The sequence below is a fragment of the Scylla paramamosain genome, chromosome 4 (assembly GCF_035594125.1).
Source record: "Scylla paramamosain isolate STU-SP2022 chromosome 4, ASM3559412v1, whole genome shotgun sequence".
Lineage (NCBI taxonomy): Eukaryota > Metazoa > Arthropoda > Malacostraca > Decapoda > Portunidae > Scylla > Scylla paramamosain.
Window position 1 is genome coordinate 26,431,351 of NC_087154.1, and position 10,676 is coordinate 26,442,026.

At 43.7% G+C, this 10,676-nt stretch overlaps 1 long non-coding RNA gene across 1 annotated transcript in view; it reads right to left on the bottom strand.

Annotated features, from left to right (window-relative positions):
* Positions 1–848: 848 nt before the first annotated feature.
* LOC135099921 (uncharacterized) overlaps positions 849–10,676 on the bottom strand; it is a 56,483-nt gene continuing 46,655 nt past the window's right edge. Inside the window, exon 3 of the long non-coding RNA XR_010268443.1 lies at positions 849–2,673. This is a non-coding gene — a long non-coding RNA (uncharacterized LOC135099921). The remainder of the gene's footprint in view (positions 2,674–10,676) is intronic.

Consider the following 10,676-nt stretch of genomic DNA (forward strand, 5'->3'; position numbering starts at 1 on the left):
TTTCTCTTTATTTTGCAATAGGAAAACAAAAAAAAAGACAGGAAAAAACGTACCAGGAAACACCTAAATAAAAAAAAAACATACATTAGTCTTCCCAAACAAAACCTCCAAATAAAGCAAAAAAAAAAAAACAATCTGAAAACGAAAATAAAATTAAAACAAAAAAACACCAGAGCAGAAAGAACATGATGTAGTATTTTCGCCTTTTTTTTTCTCTGTGTGTGTATTTTCTTTCATTTTATCTTCATCGTGAGGGCGAGGCGACGTCCAGCCAACATTTGCCTAAGAGAGGAGCAGATGGCTGGGGGGCGGCGCTCATTTATATGGTGATGTCCTAAGATTGCCTGATTCCCGGGTAAATTGGTCCTGTGCGTATGTTTGTGTGTGTGTGTGTGTGTGTGTGTGTGTGTGTGTGTGTGTGTGTGTGTGTGTGTGTGTGTGTGTTTGTGTGTGTTCTCGACAAGTAATGTGTTTCTTTATGTTCTCTTTGGGTCGTTTTCGTTCGTGATTTTGTACTTTGGTATTTTTGGGTCACGTTATGATTTTCTTTTTATATCTTCTGTGTGTGTGTGTGTGTGTGTGTGTGTGTGTGTGTGTGTGTGTGTGTGTGTGTGTGTGTGTGTGTGTGTGTGTGTGAGTGTGTGTGTATGCCAGTGAGTGTCCAGTGAAACGAAGTCACTACTATTATCTTCTACAAAGTAACACGAATAAAAAAAATAAAAAAGATATAAAGAAAAGAAAAAAAAGACGAAAATCACCAAGAGCATTTACGTAAAGTTTACAAGTTTAATATTCTTTCATTTGGAATTGTTCTGTCAGGATGTGGTGAAGAGAGAAATAGAGAAATATTTTGAAACTTTTATGGTTTAATACAAAATGCATATACATACATTTTTATGAACAGAAAAAAAAATCCTGTGAAGTAATTGTTTTTCATTACCACGAGCGTGTTTATTGATGAGTCCAATGATAAGCCGACCTGATGAAAGAAAAGATGACGCGTGACACGGCAATAAAGAAAAGATAAGAAAAGAGAGACATTACGTTGAGAAAGAAAAAAAAGAAAGGATCCCCAAGTCAGAAATCGTGGTGGAGAGAATAAAGAGGGAGATAAGAAAGAGTGAAGATAGAAGCAGAGAGAAAGGAAGGTGGGAAGCTGCAATAAAGAAAGGGAAAGGAGGAAAGCGAGCCAGAGAAATTAATTAAAAGAGGGAAGAAAGGAAAAAAATAGATTAATACATAAATAAAAGTAAAGAAAAAGATTAAAGAAAGTAAATAAGATAAAGCTTATAAAAAAGAATGGAAGAGGAAAAAAAGAAAAGATGAATGAAAACAATAACGAAAGAAAAGGATAGGGAGCATGAGGAAATGGAAGAAGATAAAAGGTTAGAGAATGTATGGAAGAAAAGGAGAAAAGGGAACATGTAAACTAAAGAGGAGAAAAAAGAATAGAACAAAAAATCTGTTCACAATTAGAAAGAAGAATAGGCAAAGAGGAAAAAGAAAAAAGTGACAACGACTACAAAAAAAAACAAAGAAAACAAAAGAAAAAAAATAAGAGGAAGAGTCAACAAACATGAAGAGAATAGGATATAAAGAAAAGAGAAAGGATGAGAAATTGGAAGAAAAATTCGGAAGAAAAGAAAAGAAACATGTAGGGAAGGGAAAATAGAGAACAGAAAATAAAAAAAAAAGTCTGCGTACAACTACAAAGAAGAATAAACAAGAATCAAAAGGAAAAAGTGCATAGCAAATGGAAGAGGAAGAAAGAAGAAAAGGGGAGGGTGAAATGTATGGTGGACAAGAGAGAAGGGGAGAGAGGGAGGGAGGGAAAGGAGGAGGGAGGAAAGGAGGAAGGCGGCGGTCATTACAAGAGTGACCAGTGACCAGTGGCCAGGGCGGCGCGTGGCTTGCCCTTGTGACGTCAGCCAGACACGCGCGCCCATTGGTCACTCTAACTAGCTCAATCAATATGGCCGCCGTCCCTTCCTCCCTTTTTTTTTCCTGCCTTTCTCCCACTGATCTGATGAGCGGGGAGATGCGCGCCTTTGTTGAGGCAAGAAAGCGCCATTATGTTGGGCCCACGCCACTGTCATCGTCACTAGCCCTCGTCCTCGCCGCCTGCATCATTGTCACCATCAGTCATCGTTGTTATTGTTGTTTTTCGTGTTCAGTTTTCATTGTTTTGTCTTTCACTATCGCCATGTGATTATTATTGTCATCATTGTTTTTTATCATTATCATTATCATTATATCATTTTCACTATTCGCCACTGTCATTGCTGTTTGTAACCATTTTCATCCCTCGTTCTTCGCTATTATTGTTCATTATTCATCATCATTCGGGTTATTTTATCCTCGTTTTTCATTTTAATATTATCACTTTACCGTCATCACTTCAGTCACCACATTTATTATCACCACTACCACCTCTAGTCACCACCACCACCATTCCTAATCACCAACACTCGTAACCATCACCAAATTTAATTCATCACTCTCAACTTACCCTTCACCAACACCACCACCACTACTACCACAGTTATTACCACCAATATTGCTCCTAATCACCATCACCTCTGCCACCACCACGATCACCATAAACCGCAGCTCCTCTGAGGCTTCATCACCATCTCATCACCATCTGTCGTCCGTCACTGCTCTTCTGAAATACTGAAAGATAAAGTAACATGAAAACAGTGAAGCTACATAAAGAAAAGTGTTAAAAATGATAAATACTGCACATGTTTTTAAAAGTCTGAATCAAGTTTGCTATTTTCATACTTTGGTAAAAAAAAAAAAAAAGTAATTCAGTTTATGTTTCCATCATGAATTTTAAAGTAAACATCACACACACACACACACACACACACACACACACACACACACACACACACACACACACACACACACACACACGCACACACTTTTGACTTTGACAAAACACGTAGTCAGGAGAAATCAGAGAGAGAGAGAGAGAGAGAGAGAGAGAGAGAGAGAGAGAGAGAGAGAGAGAGAGAGAGAGAGAGAGAGAGAGACCAGGAACAGTCCGGCGTGATGGGGCGGGCGGCAACACAACACATCCAGAGAGAGAGAGAGAGAGAGAGAGAGAGAGAGAGAGAGAGAGGGAGAGTCTATCGCTCATCATCTAAATCCTGCCCGGGCCGCCCTCGACTCTCCGGGGGCGCAAAGCCGATCACTGTCATTATTTCTGAGGCCGCCATGTTTGGGTGGGGAGGCGTGGGGAGGGAAGGAGGCCGCTGGGATGACGGGGAGGGGAGGAGGCTGCTGGGGTGACGGGGTGGTGACGGGGTGATGACGGGGTGACGGAGGCAAGAGTGAGGAATGGAGAGCAGCGTGGGATGATGACGAAGGGGAAAGAGGGATCTGCTGGGGGTCTGCCGAAGGGGGTAATTCAGAAATGGAAAGCGTATGTATAAATATGTATGTATAAATGGAATGTTTAAGATGAGAGAGACTATGAGGAGAGGTGTTCATGATGTGGGCAGGGAAGGAGGGGATGGGTGCATGAGTGAGTAGGTGAGTGAGTGGGTGAGTCCGTCAGTCAGTCAGTGAAGGATTAAGAGAGGGGATAAGCTGAGTGTTTAACTGAGTGATGAGGAGAGGGATGGTAAAAGCGTTACGTAGACCAAGAGGAAAAAACAATCGGATAGATATAGTGTAGAGGATGGTGGAGGATGACACAGAGGAGGACATTTGAGAGAAAGATTTGAAAAGCATTGAAAGATGAGAAGTAAGAGGGGGAATAAAACAAACAAATAAAAAAAAACAGACGAAGAGAAGATAATAGAAAAAGGAAACGAGATGAAGTAAGAGAGAAGGAAGACAGACATAAGTACCAGAGACAGAGAGTGAGAGAGAGAGGGAGGGAGACCGAATGAATGAATGAATGAAATGAATGAGCAGATGAAACGTGAGACGAGGGCTGGACGGGCCGGAACGCGGAGAGGAGAGTGAGAGAGTGAGAGTGAGAGATGGTACCATTGGCGAGAGGGAATGAGCGTGATGGAAGGTGTTATCAGGGAGAGAATGTAAGGGAGAGCGAGGAAGGAAGAGACGGAGGAGCTATGGATGGGGACGGGACGGGGAGATAGGAGGGAGAGAGGCTGGGAGAGAGGCTGTGTGGGAACTGAGGTATGGGAGATGAGGGCAGCGAGAAAGGGAGCAGTACAGGTGATGGATGAAGCTGTGGTCTCATCCCTCTCCCCTCATCTCCCCTGCACCTCCCCTCATCTCCCCCTCAATCCCTGGCCGGACGCTCCATGCTAGGGTGTGGAGAGGAGGAGAGGAGGGGAAGAGGAGGAGGAGGAGGAGGAGGAAGAGGATGTATGAGCATAGTCAGTCCCTCCGAGGTGAAAAATTGATGCAAGACACAGTCAGGGTAAACTCAAAACAAAATCAATCATCGTCAGAGTCTGCTGCTGCTGTGCTATATAGGAATAATGTGACTGAAGTGAGTGTGAGAGTGTGAGTGTAGTAAATGAGTGCTTTGTGGGAGGGACTTGTGCGGTTGTGATTGTGGTGTATGTAGTGTTGCTGGTGGTGGTGATTGTGGTGGTGGTGATATGAAGGACCTGTGTGGCGTAACTGGTGGTGGTGAAAGTAGAAGTGGTGATTTTTAGAACAGTACTACGTATGGAAAATTGTATTGTGACATGAGTGGTCATTTTAATTGGTTAGCGTTGTGTTCTGGATCAGAGTCTGGAACCATGCGAGTGTTGTTTAAGGAAAGTGGTGGGAAGGGTTGACTCTGGGTTGGTTTTTGTGGAGTTTTGGACAGTGGAGAGCTTGAGTGGATACAGACAATAACAGGACGTTCGAAATGCTGACTGTGGGTGCACTGAATAACTAAAACTGTTGGAGACCGTGTGTACATTGTGACTAGGGATGCTTGAAAATTTTACATAAGGGAGTACTAAGTGACAGGGAGCGCTGGAGATCTTATGCGTGTGTTTAAAGAGGACTATGGAGTGTATACAGTAGCTGAGTGTGTGTTGTGTATAGTAACAGGGGTGGAGAAGGGCGGGGGCGGCGTCGGTGGGTGCGAGCCAGGATAAAGGCCGTGGCAGGGTTCCATCACTCACGCGGTGTGTCACGGCTCGGCCACCTCCTCCATTCATCTTCACTCTCCAGCCTCCCAGCCCGCCCCTCCCACGCCTCGCCCCTCCTTTGCGCTGCGTCCGTCCCTCACCCCTCCCCTCATCCCTCCCTCAGCTCTCCCTTCCGTCTATTCCATCGCTGCCCCTCCTTCCTTCGCCTCGCCCTTCCTCTTTCTCCTTGCTCCCCGACCCATCCATGCACCCATTTCATCCCAATGCCCTCTCTCAGTCTCTCTCTTCTCTCTTCTGTCAGTAGCTTCCTGCGTTCTTAATCATGTTCCTCTACTTCCTCAAACAATTTTCGTCCTTTAGTGGCGTTTACGATGAGTCATGAGAGAGAGAGAGAGAGAGGAGAGAGAGAGAGAGAGAGAGAGAGAGAGAGAGAGAGAGAGAGAGAGAGAGAAAGATGGGAGGGGAACACGCCTCTAAATTCTCACTATTAATACATTCAGGTTCAATACAGCTTCATTGCAGATTCCCTTCAATCACCTCAGTCCACCTCGCGTTTGCCAGCACACTCTAGATTACTCGACGCCCCCTGGAAAGATTGAAGGGCACGAGGGGAGGGAAGGGGCGCGAAGGGGAGGAGCAGGGAGCACGCGAAGAGGGGGGAAAGAGCAGCAGAGGGAGGGAGGGGCGTGAAGGGGGAGGAGAAAAGCGTATGAAATGGAACGAACAGAATGAAAGAGGAGGAGGTAAATAGGTGAGGATTATGTGGAGAGATGAGAGGGTCCATAGAAGGTAATGCAGTGATATCATGAAGAATGGAGAGAGGGGAGGCGAGTGAGTGGAGTGAGGGAAGAGGGACTGAAGATGTGAATGTAATAATATGAATATGTGACAAAGGAAGTTTATGAATGAAATATTTGAGATTATACTGAGAAAAAAAAAGATGTAAAGATGGTCATTCTCTTATAAATCTCTCCTTATCCGTTTTTTTTTTTTCTTTTTTTCCAGTTCACTTTTTTATTTTTTTTTTAGTTCTTTCCTTTCTTTCTTTTTTTTTAGTTTTCATTTCCTTCCCCTTTCGTTTTTTTATTATTTTCTTTCCTTTCTCTTTTTTTCTTTATTTATCATTCCCTTTGCGTTTTGTTGTAATTTTTTTTCTTTTCAATACTTCTCCCCTTTCCTTCCTCCTCACTATCTTCTCCATTTATACCCCCTATTCTAATTCCCTCTTTATTTATGATTTTCTTTTACTTCCCTCCAGTTTTCACCATCTTTCTTTTTGTCATTGCCTTCTCTTTCCGTCTTTCTCTCCCTTTCTTCCCATCTTTTTTTTATGCTCTCTTCTTTTCATGTTTCCTCTATTCCACAGTTTATCTCCCTTTGTTTCTTTCCAATTCTCTTTCTCCCCCACACATATATAAACCAATCCATTTTCCTTGCATTCCATTTCTTCATCTTCCCTACCTCTCCCCCTCTCTCCCTCTCTCTCCCTCTCTCCCATTTCTGACCCTTACCCTTCTCTTCTTTCTCCTATCTATCTCTCTCTACCTCTCTCTTTTCCTCTTCCGCCGCTTTTAGTTTTATTCAGTTTCCTTTTCTTCTTTCCCTCCCATTTCCTTCTCTCTTCCTTCCCTCTCTTCCTTCCTTATTATAGAGTTCTCCTCCTTTCTCAAATCCTTTTTTTTTCCACTTTTTTCTCTCCCTTTATTTCATTTCAGCACTCTTTCCTCATACACCAATTCATTTTCCTTATACAGTCCTCTCTCTCTCTCTCTCTCTCTCTCTCTCTCTCTCTCTCTCTCTCTCTCTCTCTCTCTCTCTCTCTCTCTCTCTCTCTCTCTCTCTCCTTTTTCTTTCTCATACCCTTCTCTCCCTCCCTCTCTTCCTATCTATCTGTCTTTCCCTCTCCCTCTCCCTTTCTCTCCCGTTTCTCACCCCCATCCTTGTCTTTCCATCTCCCTCTCTCTCTCTATCTGTCTCTCTCTCGCCTTTTCTCACCCGTATCTCATCCCCTACCCTTCTCTCCCTATCTCTTTCCGTCTCTATCTATCTCTCCTTCTCCCTTTCTCACCCGCTTCTGACCCCCACTCTTCTTTCCCTCTTCTTCGCCTTTTCTCTTCCATTTCTGACCCCCACCCTTCTCTCCCCTCTCTATCTTCCTCTCCCTTTCCTCTCCCGCCGCACACACTCACCTCTCGGGGCCCAAACTCAGACTGACATCCCCACACGCGACTTTAATTTCATTGGACATCGAGTCTCGTCCCTCTCCATATTTTATGCGACTCAGCGTCACTTTTTATTACCTAAATTCGGGCGGACGGCGCATTAAAGGCTGCGTTGCCCCGAGGAGATCCAGTCCCTTTGTGAGCGGGGCGAGTGACCGGGGCTATTTAGCAGGACAGACCTCGATGCCTTTGATGGATCGCTAAAGGGATTGTAAACTTATATACCCAAGGCGCCCGGCCACTCTGCTCGTGTACTGGGGATGGAGGGGGGCAGAGAGAGTGAGAGAGAGAGAGAGATTTTATGAAGCTCAGTGTAGGCATTACAAGTTGTATTTAAAGTAATTGAACACCGAGCAATACGAGCCCACTGAGAGAGAGAGAGAGAGAGAGAGAGAGAGAGAGAGAGAGAGAGAGAGAGAGAGAGAGAGAGAGAGAGAGAGAGAGAGAGAGAGAGAGAGAGAGATTTGAAACATTTGTCACTACTAATTGAACAATATAAACACTATACAGTATATTAGTATAAGTACAATTCTAACTACCCTCGCATATAAAGACAGACAGACAGACAGACAGACAAGCAGGCAGGCAAACAAATAGACAGACAGACAGACAGAAGCAGAGTAAATTATTGTTCCCAGATTTACGACTAAGTACAAGATTATTCGTAACTGCATCTTTTTTTTATATGTATTTCTGGTCACGAATTGAAATCAAGGGAGGATGAAGAAGAGAAAGGAAATCATAGAGAAGAATAGTTGTTTATGCGAGAGGTATTGTTGAGAAAGTGATCAGAGGAGGAGGAGAAGGAGGAGGAGGAGGAAGAGGAGAACGACGACGAGGAAAGAAAGAAAGAAACAAACAAATAAAAAGGAACAAGGAAAGAATGAGTTGTTTCTGTAGCCATAGAAACATAGGAAACAAGTGATTAGAGGAGGACAAGGAGGAGGAGGAGGAGGAGCATGACGACGAGGAGGAAAGAAACAAACAAACAAAAAGGAACAAGGAAAGAATGAGTTGTTTACGTAACCATAGAAACATCGGAAACAAGTGATTAGAGGAGAACAAGGAGGAGGAGGAGGAGGAAGAGGAGGAGGAGGAGGAAGAGGAGGAGGAGAAAAAGGACGAGGGAGCTACGACAGGGAAGAACGGATAGTGATGGATGCTTCCTTCATTTTTTCCTTTTTTCGTATCTCCCTTTTTTCCATCTCCCCTTTCTCTCGTTTTCTCTTTTCCCATCGAACCTTATCGAAAAGGAATAAAAAGAGAAAAAAAGAAAGAAAGAAAATCCCAAAAGTGTTCCATAGTTCACCTTCCAAATGCTGAAAAATAACGAAAAATGTAAAAAATTGAGAAAGAAAATCCCAATACTGTTTTTTACCCTCCCTTATTTATTTATTTATTTATTTATTTTACTTTGCTTAGCTCAATTTCTTCTACCTCGAGCCATAGTGACGAAGAACATAATAACCTGACCAATCACCTTTCATAATTACAAAAACTCCTTAGTCAAGCGTTATTTCACCTACAAATCACACACCTTTAATTACAGTCATGGTTTTAGTGGCACAAACAATACAGTTACTTAGGATCGAGGTTGAGAGGGTAGAGAGGAAGTTGATGAAGGAAGACCTGCTGTAGTAAAGCACGGAGGTTTTGATTGACTGACTGATTGTTTATTGTGTGTTTATCGTGTAATTTTCAGTGCAGCACATACATGACCAGGTCCATTGAGACATAGCTCTCGTATGGACCAAGTTAATCAATATTTATGAGCGAGCAAGGAGGGGGTGAAGGAAGTATAAGAGAGGATGGCGGTGGAAGAGATATTCGTGAATGAAGAGGTGGATGTGACAGAAAAGGAAGAGACGGGGGAGTAAAAAATAAAGACAGTACGATAAGAAGAAAGCGAAGAAGACGGTAGTGTTGGCATGAGGTGAATGACAGCACCTCTCTTTACCCCCCCCAGCCCACACAACCCCTCCTGCCAGCGCTAACGGGGGTGAGGAGGTAGGGAGAGGGTGGTGACGCCTTTCCATCACCTCCAACAACAACAACAACCCCCTAACCTCTCCCGCACAAAAAAAAAAAAAAAAACTACTGAAAAAAAGGAGAGAAAATCAAACTCGTGCATCTTCCGTCAGAAAGGAGAGTTTAAGGCGGGGGTTCCTCTCCTCCCTCAAGCCGGAAGTTCTCACATTCATCAAAAATTGGAGACGCTGCCGGCGGTGATCAAGCAAGCGTGACTGTCTGTCCCCGGGTACTCCAAGGCTGCCGGGATGATGGTGAGAGAGAGAGAGAGAGAGAGAGAGAGAGAGAGAGAGAGAGAGAGAGAGAGAGAGAGAGAGAGAGAGAGAGAGTCATCCACCGTGCTTGCTTAGAGATCAGCTTCATTAGGTATCGGGTATGTCTGTGTTCTTTATTTCATCTTTAATTTTGTTTTCTTTCTTTTCGTTTACCTCCTTTCATCCGTCTTCTCTTCTCGCTCCGTCAGTCCTCCTTTAGATAGATAATGGCAACCTTGCGAGGATGGATTCATGACACCACCTTCCTTAACGGCTGTATGAAGTTCTAAGTGGACCGCCAGGAGGTTGTGGTACGTACATGTTCTCAAATAATCTATTCCCAGCGATGATCATGACCAGGGTTGGAATATACGTACTTCTTGAATGCCACCTCTCGAAATATACATGTTCCATCATCAGACATTAAAACGAATAGAATCATTTGAAGTAAGAAAAATAAATAAATAAATAAATACGTAGATAAATAAAGAAGTGTTTTAGCATATTCGTACAGGTTATGTTTAAGGCAAAGAAAGATTTACATACGACGAATGAAGCTAAGACACCACACTGAACCCCTTAAAAAAAGAGGTATTAATTAGTAAACTCCACAGAAGATTCTTTGTTGTAGATTGTGGGGGAACTGAAAAGGTTTACTCGATATTCTGACTCGCACTTACTCTTATTCGTGTTTGTTGAAGAAATCAGATCGACGTGGGTGTTTTTGTAGGCACGAGTAAGCGGTGAGTGAGTGACGAGAGTAAGTTAGTAAGAGAGGACAAGACTTAACTTTACTAAACCATCAAGGACAAAGTTAGGAGAAAGAAACAACAATACTGAAGGAAAAGAACATTACCACATCACCACTCCCTTATATTGCACCTCCTCCTCCTCCTCCTCCTCAACACCCCCGGGCCAAACCATGTGGTGGACGTAACACTCGTCTCCCCTGTGGCTGCCTCGGGGCGCTGATGACCGCGGGGCCGCGAGAGCCTGTTAAGGGTATGCAATCTGAGGGGTCATTTTCTCCCTCCGTAATGTCTTCCTCATGTGGTTGCCCCCCCCCCTCTCCTCCCATCGAGTGGGTGTAATCAAACCCA